The 13,344-nt window shown below is 44.2% G+C and overlaps 4 non-coding genes across 4 annotated transcripts; all 4 read left to right on the forward strand.

The window, feature by feature from the left end:
• The first annotated feature begins 1,650 nt into the window (after positions 1-1,650).
• On the forward strand, positions 1,651-1,723 carry TRNAV-UAC (transfer RNA valine (anticodon UAC)). Its single transcript has one exon. It is a non-coding gene; the product is annotated as a tRNA-Val (tRNA).
• A 1,152-nt stretch (positions 1,724-2,875) lies between these two features.
• TRNAV-UAC (transfer RNA valine (anticodon UAC)) lies at positions 2,876-2,948 on the forward strand. The gene has a single exon. It is a non-coding gene; the product is annotated as a tRNA-Val (tRNA).
• A 2,134-nt stretch (positions 2,949-5,082) lies between these two features.
• TRNAV-CAC (transfer RNA valine (anticodon CAC)) lies at positions 5,083-5,155 on the forward strand. Its single transcript has one exon. It is a non-coding gene; the product is annotated as a tRNA-Val (tRNA).
• Positions 5,156-5,571: 416 nt separating this feature from the next.
• Positions 5,572-5,644, forward strand: TRNAV-UAC (transfer RNA valine (anticodon UAC)). The gene has a single exon. It is a non-coding gene; the product is annotated as a tRNA-Val (tRNA).
• Positions 5,645-13,344: the final 7,700 nt, after the last annotated feature.

Genomic DNA, 13,344 nt, shown 5'->3' on the forward strand with positions numbered 1-13,344 from the left:
GAGGTTTTCCTATGTGAAGTTTATGAATGATCCAGCTACTGATTTAATGGCACTGATTACAACATGCGGTTTTCATCTGATAGTGTTAATCTGACAGCTTGCCGTGGAGGTGTGTGGCTGATTTTCCACACACTGAGCATAACAAAAGCATTAATTATACCATAGATAACAGTTTGACATGAATAGTCACAATTTAAATTATAATCTCAACAATCCTTGTACTTTGTACTACATCTAGGCAGACACAGCCAAAAATCATCAAATAAATCTTTGCAGAGACCTCATGATTCATTATTAAAAAATATATATTAAATAAGTCTCCCTTGCCACCATATTGTGGCCCATATAATTTTCCACAATATATAAATTAACTGCCAGTTACCATTGTTGTTAACTTTGACTCCGTGTGTGGATAATGTGTGGATACTGTGACTTCATAATGACTGTTAATTAGAGATAAGCGAACCGGGCGTGGTTCGGCTCGAGTTCGGTTCGCCGAACGAAGGTCTCGTTCGAGTTCGGCGAACGTTCGACGAACCGAACTCGAACCACATGGGGAACAATAGGAGGCAATCACAAACAAATAAAAACACATTATAAATGTACACATACAGTTAATAAACATTGCCATAACACTTACCGGTTCCCGCGATCCCTCCTGCACTCTGTCTCCTGCCGCTATTCCATCCGATGATCGCTGAATCCTCCCGGTAACCAGCACTGCCAGCAGTGATGCAGGACCTATCATGACGTGAAAAATAGCCATGTGACCAGTCAGGTGCCTGTTATCTCATTGGCTACAGACTGGTCACATGACTATGACGCGTCATGTAGAACCTGTCATTGCATATCTGTTACAGGGTGCTCTAGCTCGACTCCCCGCTCTGCTTCCAAGTTCCCTTAAGGTACCGTCACACTAAGCGAAGCTCCAGCGATCCCACCAGCAACCTGGCCTGGCAGGGATCGCTGGAGCGTCGCTACACGGGTTGCTGGTGAGCTGTCACACAGGCAGATCTCACCAGAAACCAGTGACCACAGCCCCCAGCCAGCAGCGACGCGTCGAAGCGATGCTGCACTTGGTAACAAAGGTAAATATCGGGTAACCAACCCGATATTTACCTTGGTTACCAGCGCACACCGCTTAGCGCTGGCTTCCTGCACTCCTAGCCAGAGTACACATCGGGTTAATTTAACCCGATGTGTAGTCTGGTTATGTATGCAGGGGGCTGGCACTGGCAGCGTGAGAGCAGCGGATGCTGGTAACTACGGTAAACATCGGGTAACCAAGGAAAGGGCTTCTTGCTTACCCGATGTTTACCGTAGTTACCAGCGTCCGCAGAAGCCGGCTCCTGACCGGCTGACACAGCCGGTCAATCACGGAGATAACCGTTGCCATAGCAATGCGCTTGGTAGCAGTGACGGGGACGTCCCGCTACCAGCACGCAGCGGCACCGGAATCACGTGATCGGAGCAGCGTTGCTATGGCAACCCGTGCCACCGCTTACAGCCGGGAGCCTGTAGTCACTCTCACAGAGTTGCCGAATGATGGGATTTTTTGGCTTCCATCACCAACCGAACTACAAATTTATTTTTTTTTCCCCTGGCGGTCAAAACTCGTCTCCAATTGCCTTCGCTTTGCAGGATTTCACAGGTTTCATAGTGTAGTGGTCATCACGGCTGCCTTACACGCAGAAGGTCCTGGGTTCAATCCCCAGTGAAACCAATCTGTTTTCGGTGTTGAAGTAATTTCCTATCGACTCATAATATATGAAATTATTGGTTTCGTTGCCAAATGACAATACATTTTGGCTTCCATCACCAAGAGAACTACGATTTTGGGTTTCTTTTTTATTGACCAATTTAGCAGAAAACATAATCCCATATTATAGAAATCCTGTTTGTTTAAAAAATATAGTTTCCATAAATACAAAAGCAAAAGACTAAACTATGTAGAAAAAAGTAACACATTCAATATAAACTTCAATTTAAGCAAAATGCCTTTGTAGGAATAAAACTAGTAAAATATGTAATAAAAATTGTAAATGTTTCATTAACCAAAAACACTTTTCTTCAGCAATAAAAAGGCCCCGTCAGTTACAATTCGGCTCCGATAGCCAATACTCTACATTTTTTGTCAGGTTTCATAGTGTAGTGGTAATCACATCTGCTTAACATGCAGAAGGTCCTAGGTTCAATCCCCAATGAAACATAAATGTTCTTGGTGTTGTAATAATACCTTATCAAACGACAATGTATGAAGTTCTCAGCTTTGTTGCCGAATGACGGGATGTTTTAGCTTCCATCACCAATAGAACTGCGAATTATTATTTTTTTTTTCCCTGGTGGTCAAAACTCGTCTCTAATTGCCATTACTTTGCAGGATTTCACAGGTTTCAAGTGTAGTAGTCATCACATCTGCTTCACACGCAGAAGGTCCTGGGTTCAATCCCCAGTAAAAATAAGCCGTTTTCGCTGTTGAAGTGATTTGCTATCAACCTGTAATATATAATATTCTTTGTTTTGTTGCCAAATGACAATACATTTTGGCTTCCATCACAAAGAGAACTACGATTTTGGGTTTCTTTTTTATTGACCATTTTAGCAGAAAACATAATCCCATATAAAAAAATCAGTTTGTTTCAAAATATATAGTTACCATAAATACAAAAGCAAACGAATAAACTATGTAGAAAAAAGTAACACATTCAATGTAAACTTCAATTTAAGCCAAATCTCTTTGTAGGAATAAAACTGGTAAAATATGTAATAAAAATTGTAAATGTTTCATTAACCAAAAATACTTACCTTCAGCAATAAAAAGGCCCCATCAGTCACAATTTTGCTCTGCTTGCCAATACACAGTACCTTCCCCTCAGGTTTCATAGTGTAGTGGTCATCACGTCTGCTTTACACGCAGAAGGTCCTGGGTTCAATCCCCAGTGAAACCCATCTTTTCTTGGTGTTGAAATAATACCCTATCAACCTGCCTTGTATAAGGTTCTTGGCTTTGTTGCCGAATAACAGGATGTTTTGGCTTACATCACCAACAGAACTACGAATTATTTTTTTTTTTTTCCTGGCGGTCAAAACTCGTCTCTAATTGCCATTACTTTGCAGGATTTTACAGGTTTCATAGTGTAGTGGTCATCACGTCTGCTTAGCACGCAGAAGGTCCTGGGTTCAATCCCCAGTGATTGGGGATTTTTGCTGCTAGAACCATTCTCGAACGTATCTAGAACTATCGAGCTTTAGCAAAAAAGCTCGAGTTCTAGTTCCATCTAGAACAGCCCCCAAAATCACTCGAGCCGCGAACTGGAGAACCTCGAACCGCGAACCGTGCTCAACTCTACCCATAAATACAAAAGCAAAAGACCAAACTATGTAGAAAAAAGTAACACATTCAATGTAAACTTCAATTTAAGCAAAATCCCTTTGTAGGAATAAAACTGGTAAAATATGTAATAAAAATTGTAAATGTTTCATTAACCAAAAATACTTTCCTTCAGCAATAAAAAGGCCCCATCTGTCACAATTCTGCTCTGCTAGCCAATACATGGTAACTTTCCTTCAGGTTTCATAGTGTAGTGGTCATCACGTCTGTGTAACACGCGGAAACTCCTGGGTTCAATCCCCAGCAAAACCGATCTGTTCATGGTGTTGAAATATTACCCTATCAAACTACAATATATGAAGTTCTTGGCTTTGTTGCCGAATGACGGGATGTTTTGGCTTCCATAACCAACAGAACTGCGAATTATTTTTTTTTTGCCCCTGGCGGTCAAAACTCGTCTCTAATTGCCGTTACTTTGCAGTATTTCACAGGTTTTCTAGTGTGGTGGTCATCAAGTCTGCTTCACATGCAGAACGTTCTGGGTTCAATCCCCAGTAAAACCAATCTTTTTTTCGGTGTTGAAGTAATTTCCTATCGACTTGTAATATATGAAATTCTTGGTTTCATTGCCAAATGACAATACATTTTGGCTTCCATCACCAAGAGAACTACGATTTTGGGTTTCTTTTTTATTGACCATTTTAGCAGAAAACATAATCCCATATTATAAAAATCCTGTTTGTTTCAAAAAATCTAGTTCCCATAAATACAAAAGCAAAAGACCAAACTATGTGGAAAAAAGGAACACATTCAATATAAACTAGGTTCAATCCCCAGTGCTGCTCTTGGTGTTGAAATAATACCCTATCCAACTACAATATATGTAGTTCTTGGCTTTGTTGCCGAATGACGGGATGTTTTGGCTTCCATCACCAATAGAACTACGAATTATTTTTTTTTCCCCTGGTGGTCAAAACTCGTCTCTAATTGCCATTACATTGCAGGATTTCACAGGGTTCAAAGTGTAGTAGTCATCACGTATGCTTCACACGCAGAAGGTCCTGGGTTCAATCCTCAGTAAAAACAAGCCAATTTCGCTGTTGAAGTAATTTGCTATCAACCTGAAATATAGAAAATTCTTGGTTTTGTTGCCAAATGACAATACATTTTGGCTTCCGTCACAAAGAGAACTACGATTTTTGGTTTCTTCTTTATTGACCATTTTAGGAGAAAACATAATCCCATAATATAAAAATCCTGTTTGTTTTAAAATATATAGTTCCCATAAATACAAAAGGAAACGACTAAACTGTGTAGAAAAAAAGTAACACATTCAATGTAAACTTCAATTTAAGCAATATCCCTTTGTAGGACTAAAACTGGTAAAATATGTAATAAAAATTGTAAATGTTTCTTTACCAAAAATACTTTCCTTCAGCAATAAAAAGGCCCCGTCAGTCAAAATTCTGCTCTGCTAGCCTATACACAGTAACTTTTCATCAGGTTTCATAGTGTAGTGGTCATCACGTCTGCTTAACACGCAGAAGTTCCTACGTTCAATCCCCAGTAAAACCAATCTGTTCTTGGTGTTGTAATAATATCCTATCAAACTACAATATATGAAGTGCTTGGCTTTGTTGCCGAATGATGGGATGTTTTGGCTTCCATCACCAACAGAATTACGAATTTTTTTTTTTTTCCCTGGCAGTCAAAACACGTCTCCAATTGCCATTGCTTTGCAGGATTTCACAGGTTTCATAGTGTAGTGGTCATCACGTCTGCTTCACACGCAGAAGGTCCTGGGTTCAATCCCCAGTGAAACCAATCTGTTTTCGGTGTTGAAGTAATTTCCTATCGACTTGTAATATATGAACTTTTTGGTTTCGTTGCCAAATGACAATACATTTTGGCTTCCATCACCAAGAGAACTACGATTTTGGGTTTCTTTTTTATTGACCATTTTAGCAGAAAACATAATCCCATATTATAAAAATCCTGTTTGTTTCAAAAAATATAGTTCCCATAAATACAAAAGCAAAAGGCCAAACTATGTGGAAAAAAGTAACACATTCAATATAAACTTCAATTTAAGCAAAATCCCTTTGTAGGAATAAAACTAGTAAAATATGAAATAAAAATTGTAAATGTTTCATTAACCAAAAACACTTTTCTTCAGCAATAAAAAGGCCCCATCAGTTACAATTCGGCTCCGATAGCCAATACACTATAATTTTTGGTCAGGTTTCATAGTGTAGTGGTCATCACGTCTGCCTTACACGCAGAAGGTCCTGGGTTCAATCCCCAGTGAAACCAATCTGTTTTCGGTGTTGAAGTAATTTCCTATCGACTTGTAATATATGAAATTATTTGTTTCGTTGCCAAATGACAATACATTTTGGCTTCCATCACCAAGAGAACTACGATTTTGGGTTTCTTTTTTATTGACCAATTTAGCAGAAAACATAATCCCATATTATAGAAATCCTGTTTGTTTAAAAAATATAGTTTCCATAAATACAAAAGCAAAAGACCAAAATATGTAGAAAAAAGTAACACATTCAATATAAACTTCAATTTAGGCAAAATGCCTTTGTAGGAATAAAACTAGTAAAATATGTAATAAAAATTGTAAATGTTTCATTAACCAAAAACACTTTTCTTCAGCAATAAAAAGGCCCCGTCAGTTACAATTCGGCTCCGATAGCCAATACTCTACATTTTTTGTCAGGTTTCATAGTGTAGTGGTAATCACGTCTGCTTAACATGCAGAAGGTCCTAGGTTCCATCCCCAGTGAAACCCATCTGTTCTTGGTGTTGAAATAATACTCTTTCAACCTGCAATATATTAAGTACTTGGCTTTGTTGCCGAATAACAGGATGTTTTGGCTTCCATCACCAACAGAACTACGAATTATTTTTTTTTTTCCCCTGGCGGTCAAAACTCGTCTCTAATTGCCATTACTTTGCAGGATTACTCAGGTTTCAAAGTGTAGTAGTCATCACATCTGCTTCACACACAGAATGTCATGGGTTCAATCCCCAGTGAAACCAATCTGTTCTTGGTGTTGAAATAATACCCTATCCAACTACAATATACGAAGTTCTTGGCTTTGTTGCCGAATGACGGGATGTTTTGGCTTCCATCACCAATAGAACTACGAATTATTTTTTTTTCCCCTGGTTATCAAAACTCGTATCTAATTGCCATTATTTTTGCAGGATTTCACAGGTTTCAAAGTGTAGTTGTCATCACATCTGCTTCACACGCAGAAGGTCCTGGGTTCAATCCTTAGGAAAAACAAGCCGTTTTCGCTGTTGAAATAATTTGCTATCAACCTGTAATATATAAAATTCTTGGTTTCTTTGCCAAATGACAGTACATTTTGGCTTTTATCACAAAGAGAACTACGATTTTGGGTTTCTTTTTTATTGTCCATTTTAGCAGAAAACATAATCCCATATTATAAAAATCCTGTTTGTTTCAAAATATATAGTTCCCATAAATACAAAAGCAAACGACTAAACTATGTAGAAAAAAGTAACACATTCAATGTAAACTTCAATTTAAGCAATATCCCTTTGCAGGAATAAAACTGGTAAAATATGTAATAAAAATTGTAAATGTTTCATTACCAAAAATACTTTCCTTCAGCAATAAAAAGGCCCCGTCAGTCACAATTCTGCTCTGTTTGCCAATACACAGTAACCTTCCATCAGGTTTCATAGTGTAGTTGTCATCACGTCTGCTTAACACTGGTTCAATCCCCAGTAAAAGCAATCTGTTCTTAATGTTGAAATAATACCCTATCAAACTACAATATATGAAGTTTTTGGCTTTGTTGCCGAATGACGGGATGTTTTGGCTTCCATCACCAATACAACTACGAATTATTTTTTTTTCCCCTGGTTATCAAAACTCGTCTCTAATTGCCATTACTTTGCAGGATTTCACAGGTTTCAAAGTGTAGATGTCATCATGTCTGCTTCATACGCAGAAGGTCCTAGGTTCAATCCCTAGTAAAAACAAGCCGTTTTCGCTGTTGAAGTAATTTGCTATCAACCTGTAATATAGAAAATTCTTGGTTTCGTTGCCAAATGACAATACATTTTGGCTTCCATCACAAAGAGAACTACGATTTTGGGTTTCTTTTTTATTGTCCATTTTAGCAGAAAACATAATCCCATATTATAAAAATCCTGTTTGTTTCAAAATATATAGTTCCCATAAATACAAAAGCAAATGACTAAACTATGTAGAAAAAAGTAACACATTCAATGTAAACTTAATTTCAAGAAAAATCCCTTTGTAGGAATAAAACTGGTAAAATATGTACCTAGGGGGCGTGTCCTAGACATGGTGGCGTGAGGAAGCTTACCTCCAGAGCTCCCGCGCCCACAGCTTAATATTACAGACTCCGGTGGTCCCTCCTCGTCCAGGATGGCCCCCAAGAGAAGACCGGGCGGTGCCCCCGCCTCCGCATCCCCCGGAGTGGGCCGGAAGTCCCAGGGGAGCCTCTCCAGATACCTGGCAGGGTCGGGCCGGGAGCTCCCGCCGGCGGCCCAGGACAAGATGGCGCCGGTGTCTTAGCAGCGTTCCCCGGCTGGGGATTCCCCTGGTGCGACCCGGCGCCCGCCCACAGCCTCTGCAGCAGCTCGGATGTCGGGTGGAGGGGAGAAACGAGCGAACGTCACAGCAGGGAGACCGGCGGCGGCAGATCAAGGTATAGAAGCATGGAGGAGGGGGGGACCCACAGGCCCGGCCACACAGCATGTCACTGAGGAGACAGAGGAGGCCATGACATCCGGGGGATCACCTGTAATGGGATTCTCGGTGTCCCTCTGCACTCCAGGTACCCCTCCTTCTCTGGGGCAAGCAGAAGACCCCTTGATGGCAGACGACCAGCCCCCCGGCCCCCCTCGGGATGATTTGCAGGCTCTGAGGGAGCTTATATTGGCCCTCCCTAGCAAAAAAGATCTGGAGGATGTGGTGGCTAGAATAGAATCCTCCCAGCAGATGGCGCTGACTACCCTGAGAGAGGAAATGGTGGTGCTGGAAGATAGAATAGAGGCTACAGAGCAAGCACAGGAGTCTCTGGAGGGTAGAATGGAGAGGATTGAACGGGACTGTGAGACTTCTAATGCCCGCATTAGGGAGCTTGCTCTGCTATTGGACGATCAAGAAAACAGGGGCAGAAGAAATAATATAAGGCTGAAGGGTATACCGGAGGACTGGCCCCAAGATGTGCTGCGCACCAAAGTCTTATCCATATTCAATCAAGTCACTGATCGCCCACCTGAGGCCGCCTATCTCTTTGACAGAATTCATAGGGTCGCAAGGCCTGGCCCCAGATCTGCTTCCTTCCCCAGAGACGTTTTATGTCGCTTGCATTATTATGGGGATAGAGAGAGGATTCTTCAGGGAGCCTGGTCGCAGGGCTCTGTGGATGTAGACGGGGCTGTGGTGAAGCTCTTCCCGGATGTCTCCGGCCGTACACTATACATGAGACGGTTGCTACACCCTCTTCTGCTCAAAATCAAAGAGGCAAGTGCATCGTACAGATGGGGCCACCCCTTTCATCTGATTGTCCGCAAGGGGGACTCTGTGTTCCAATTGAGGAGGCACTCTGAGCTTTCAAAATTGTATGACTTTCTTGGAATACCAGACTGCTCTATCCCGGACTGGATGGAGTGGGAACCTCAGGCCCCAACTGGGAGGCGAAGGAGGAGGGATGGCGTCCAATCCTCCCATTGTGATGATCTTGGAGGGTCATGAAATCTCTTGGTTGCTGATGGGTCGGGGAAGTGACCAAAGTGGTGGCTGAGGGGTCGGGAGAGGAGTATGGCTGGGGGTTGCCTCCTTACTCCGCTGGCAAGGGTTCTGGCTGTGCGACTGGCCCAACAGACCACAGCGTACTGACTTACGTTCAATGCAACTTTGTTCTATTGACGTTGGGTCGTTTGAGGAAGGGGGGGGTCTTGCATTTCCGTCTTGGGCGGGAGGTAATTTGACGGACTCTCCCCGTTTGTTTGGGGTCTGGGTCACCAAGCATACATATGTGAGGCGCGGGATGGAGCTCTGGCCACATGTCAGTTCTTGTCCCTAACTTTCCCTAAGCAGTTTCTGGGCTGGTCCCTGGTACTGCGTGCGGCAGATCTGCTGCTTTTCCACTCTCTTTCTTTACACTTTGTGCTCCTCTACATCTTTCTCTATCCCCTGCTAAAGGGTCTTTGCTTTCGCTTGGCTACATTCTCTCAACCCTCCCTCTTCCACTCATCCGTTTCCCTCCTCCTTTCCTTCCCCCCTCTTATTCCCTCTCTTTTTTTTTTTTTTTTTTTTTTTGTGTGGGTGTGTAATTTGTTGTTCGTTCCTCCAGAGGTCCGTGACGGAGTATGACAAAGCAGAGACAAGCCGAGCTTCGGGTGGGATCACTGAATGTTAAGGGTCTTCACAGCCCGGAGAAACGGTCTATTCTCCTGAACCTACTATGGAAAAACAGAATTCAGGTCGCTTTCCTCCAAGAAACACACTACTGTGAGGCAAAACCATACAAACTTGCCGACAGAAGGTATCCTGTAGTGCACCATTCACCCTCCCCGGACCCTAGATCCAGGGGCACGAGCATCTTATTGTCCAGTACGCTCCCTTGGGAACTGCTGGACTCTCGATCGGATGATCAGGGAAGGCTTCTGATGCTCAAGGGACGCATTGCTACACAGACTTTCACTTTTGTGGCGGTCTACTTGCCAAATTCGGGTCAATGCCCTACATTGCTGCGTTATCTTGAGCAGATAGAGGAATTCTCTGAGGGCACTCTGGTCTTCGGGGGTGACTTTAATGTTGTGTTGGAGCCGCCGAGGGATAGCTCCAAAGGGGTGTCCAGTTTGCCACATTCGGTACTACGTCGCTTGCGACGGGGTCTACATGACCATCAACTAATAGACACTTGGCGATTGATGCACCCATCAGACAAAGATTTCTCATTGTACTCGGCAGCGCATGATTGCTACTCCAGGTTAGACCTCTTTTTCCTTAAACATGGGGATCTACATTCTCTGGTGGCTTCCTCAATCGAGTGCATATCATTCTCGGATCACGCCCTGATCACAATAACTCTATCCCTCGGCTACCCCATTGGGAGGCAGAGTCAATGGACCCTGAACACTTCGCTACTCGACGAACCGGTGACAATGCAGGAAATAAGGGAGGCCTTGCGGGAATATTTCAGAGACAGTGGGGGGGGGGAGGTTTCCCCGGGTATAGTCTGGGAGGCACACAAATGTGTGGTGAGGGGACTGTTCATCAAACATGGAGCACGCCTGAAGAGAGAAAGAGAAGCTAGGGTTACATCCCTTTTGGCAGACATTAGAGGGCTGGAGGCAATTCACAAGGGGTCTCTGGGAGGGGATGTGGGGGCCATTTTGGTCAAGAAGAGGGAGGAACTGAGGACCCTACTAGGCTGCAAAGCTAGGGGAACATTGGCTAGGTGTAGACGGCATTTCTATGAATTTGGCAATAAGAGTGGCAGGACCCTGGCTAGAGCTCTGAGGACTCAGAGAGCGAGAGGATACGTCTCTAAGGTGCACATCGCGGGAGACAGATGGGCTACTTTGCCGAAAGACATTGCCTCCGCTTTTAAAGATTTCTTTTCCACCCTTTATGCAATTGATGGGGGGCGGTCTGAGAGGGCCAGGACGGAATTGCGTAAACGTATACGGATGTACATCGCGGACTCCGGCTTGAGACATCTTAAGCCGGAGGATGCGGCCGATCTGGAAAGGCCCATCTCGGAGGAGGAATACTGGTCCGCACTTAAAAAATCCCCCACAGGCAAGGCTCCTGGCCCAGATGGTTTCCCTCTGCTCTATTACAAAAGGTTGGATTCCATTTTGATTTCCCCATTTCTATCAGCATTCAACCATGGCCCACATTCGGAAGCTGCTCCCTTGCCAAGGGATACCCTGGCTGCTAATATAGTAGTTATCCCTAAAGAGGGCAAAGATCCTACTTCGTGCTCTAGTTACCGACCCATTTCCCTCCTCAACACAGATCTGAAGCTCTTCACTAGGATTCTTTCGGACAGACTTTCCCCTTTGCTGGGGGAGATTGTTCACCCGGATCAGGCTGGGTTCATGACGGGCAGGGAAGCAAGGGACAACACGACTAAGTCTTTGAACATAATACACAAGGCTAAATCCGTTGGGCTGCCTTTGATGCTTCTGTCGACCGACGCAGAAAAAGCGTTCGACAGAGTCAACTGGATTTTTATGGAGGAGGTTCTGCGGGCTGTGGGGTTGGGGAGCATGATGCTTGCTTGGATTTGTTCCCTGTACAGCATCCCTTCGGCAGCAGTTAGAGTGAACGGTCTCCTCTCAGAGAGATTCCCCATCCGCAATGGAACAAGGCAGGGTTGTCCTCTCTCGCCTTTGATTTTTATACTGACTCTGGAACCCCTGCTCAGCCGGATCAGAAGCAACATTAACATATCGGGCCCCAACGTCTCAGGTTCTACTTATAAAATCGCGGCTTATGCGGACGATTTACTTTTTTTATTACCAACCCTCGGGTTTCCCTCCCTAATCTTATGAGAGAGCTGGAAATCTACTCCTCATTATCTAACTTTAAAATTAATATGTCAAAATCGGAGGCCCTAAATATATCTATTCCCCTTGAGTTGGTCACTTCGCTACAATCCGCGTTCGAGTTTAGGTGGGCTAGCCAGGCCTTGAAGTATCTGGGCGTCCAGGTGCCTGCGGACCCTAGTCAAATCTACAAATTGAATTATCTCCCGCTCCTGCAATCAATTAGAAAAGACTGCGCCAACTGGGGGAAGGACTACTTCACATGGTTCGGGAGATGTGCAATATTGAAGATGAATATCCTGCCACGTCTCTTATATCTTTTTCAATCCTTGCCGATTAGGATCCCTAGCTCTTTCTTCAAGGAACTGGCCTCTCTACAGATCAAATTTATCTGGGCCAACAAACCTGCGAGACTTTCCCGATCTCTTTTGTGCAGGCCTAAGAATAGGGGAGGCCTGGGTATCCCAGACCTTAAAAAGTACTATCTGGCCACGCACATGGTTAGGGTGTTGGACTGGTGCCGCCATTCCAGCACAAAGCCGTGGGTAGCCCTAGAACAGAGCTTCTCGGAAATACATCTTCCGGCCATCCCTTGGCTTTTGAACCTCCCCCTGCCTGCTCTGAGATCTCACTCTACCATTGGCGCCACTGTTGAATGCTGTTCGAGAGGGGAGGTCAGACGTCTTCTTTTGCCAGTGCCTTCCCCTATGACACCCATACTAGGTGACCCGGAATTCCGTCCTGGTCTCTTGGACCCGGTCTTCAGAAAGTGGGTTCAAGGGGGCAAATTCAGAGCCTGTCATCTGGGTAGAGAGGGGGATTGGCTTTCACTGACAGATATCCGGGGCTTCTTGCCTCCGGGTTCCATGGGGGATTGGAGGGCTATGCAGTTGAGGCACTACATGCTTTCCCTCCCTCGCTTCAGCCGATATGTCGGACCGCCCACGGGATTTGAAAAGTTGTGTCTGGGAGAGGGAGTCGTAAGGCACTCACTATCCTTGGTATACAACATGCTATCAGATCCGGGGGATTTGCCCCCCCCGGCCTACCTGTTGCAGTGGGAGAGGGACCTGGGGATTAGTTTATCCGACTCACAAAGAAACAAAATCCTCCAGCTAGCACATAGAACTTCGATCAGTTCCAGACTGCTGGAAGCTAATTACAAACTGTTGGCCAGGTGGTACAGGGTCCCGACCAGACTCCATAGAATGTTTCCCTCAGTTGACCCGGTTTGTTGGAGATGTGGTCTGGGGGAGGGTGATTTTGTGCACATTTTTTGGTCTTGCCCTTCTCTGCAGAGGTTTTGGTCAGAAGTGGGGGAGGTAATCAGACGAGTGACCGGTACTTCTGAAACAATGGGTCCGGAGCTATTCATTCTACAGCTATCCGAACTCCCAGTTTCTAAATATAGGAGATCTTTGCTTAGATTCCTG

This window comes from Anomaloglossus baeobatrachus, chromosome 2, assembly GCF_048569485.1.
Source record: "Anomaloglossus baeobatrachus isolate aAnoBae1 chromosome 2, aAnoBae1.hap1, whole genome shotgun sequence".
In the NCBI taxonomy this organism is placed as follows: Eukaryota; Metazoa; Chordata; class Amphibia; order Anura; family Aromobatidae; genus Anomaloglossus; species Anomaloglossus baeobatrachus.